A 1,691-nucleotide genomic window follows, 5' to 3' on the forward strand; every position below is an offset into this window, starting at 1 on the left:
GTTGAGTTTAGTTATTTTTAGAAGTAATAGTTTATAGCAGGTTTGTTTTCGTAACTGTGTATTCAATTGTTGTGAATTGCTAGAAACTTCTTAGTATTCACGTTGTTTCAATTGAGTACTATTACATCATAATATCATATAGTGTATAGAACGTTCAAGGCCTCTGTCAGGCTATAAATAGTGGTACAAAATGTAGTTCGAGAAGTAAGTTTTAGTTAATTAGGTAGATAGATGGATAGACCTAGATGGCGTGATTGTGAGTTTAGCATAATGACGATTTCTGAAGTGCATTATCACATACTGTATTGTAATAACAGAGAATAAAAGAAATAATTTGTCTTGTCATTTGAGTTGTAAAGTAACTGAATCAACCTGTGTCGACTTTGACGAAAAGTGATAATTATTTAAAACTCGGGATACAACTGTGGTAACCAACAGTATAAAGAACATTTGTATATACGTTTGACTTGTTTTAATATATTGTTTAAAAGAGGACTATTTGTTTATTGTAGAAATTTATCGCCAACAAGTCACAGACACCTACTGTAAAGAATCTGGACCATATATACATATAAATTTGACACCAAAGTTATAAGTAAAACTAAGAAACACGCTTTTAGGCAAGGTAGAGTAATTCATTCATATGCATTTAGATTTGCATAAGGTGAAGGCAGGAGAGAGCTATGCCTTTCCAACAACGTTATTCAGTCAGTCAAATAGGCAGATTGACAAATTTGTGTTTTTACTCAACCGACTTTTTCAAATGCTATGGTTGTTTGTTACTCAGCAGTTGGTTTGTATAGTATGTGTAAAGTGTTTATAAAGTTTTGTTTACATGCTGTTTGCAGTGTGTTGGAGATTTTAATTTATATTGCACATCTAGTCATTTCCTACTATAACTACTCCCGTACTTATGAAATTCAAAAATAGTTCTGCACTTCCATCCAGATCGAAATGGTACATCCCTTTTTCTGAAAGAGTTCAAATGACAAAAACGGATCATTAGTGAAGAAAAGCAACAATAACAACAAACTAACTCCGTAGCCTAGGCTTGATCCCGGCCTAGTATGCTCTGCACTTCCAGCTCTTATAACCGTGATAGCCAATCCTGTTATTTGTTGTTAGAGTCGTCACACAGGAAGTTGGTTCTGCTAACTGTTTTTCTTCTTTTTGTAAACAGTTTAAACTTAGGGTTGGTTTCGCTTAATCTCGTGTAATCTCACCTAGCTGTACACTACCAATCTTTTATTCAGTATCGAAGATATGCTAATTTTCTTCCTCTTCTGCACGTGCTCATGACGTAGGTTGCAGCATGTATGCTAGAATAATGTTTTTATCGTAGTGGATTGTTGGAATAAGACGTAAGCATTGTTTCACAATTTTTGTTATAGCGGAGGAATTACCTTTTAAAACGATTGTAACTTTAGAAATAGTAATTGAAACTAGTTTTTGGTCAAAACAAATTATTCCGGTTCGAAGTAGTTAAGGGTACTGCGGATCACAAACGGAAATAGGTGGTGAAAGTTTAAACTGCTTGCACCTAAAGGACGAAAAATGTTAAACATATATATATCTAAACGACGAAAAATGTTAAATATATATATACACCTAAACGATGAAGAAAGTTAAACATATATACCTAAACGATGAAGAAAGTTAAACATATATATATATTTTGTTTAAACAAGACC

Source organism: Limulus polyphemus, unplaced genomic scaffold, assembly GCF_000517525.1.
Source record: "Limulus polyphemus unplaced genomic scaffold, Limulus_polyphemus-2.1.2 Scaffold4848, whole genome shotgun sequence".
Classification (NCBI taxonomy): domain Eukaryota; kingdom Metazoa; phylum Arthropoda; class Merostomata; order Xiphosura; family Limulidae; genus Limulus; species Limulus polyphemus.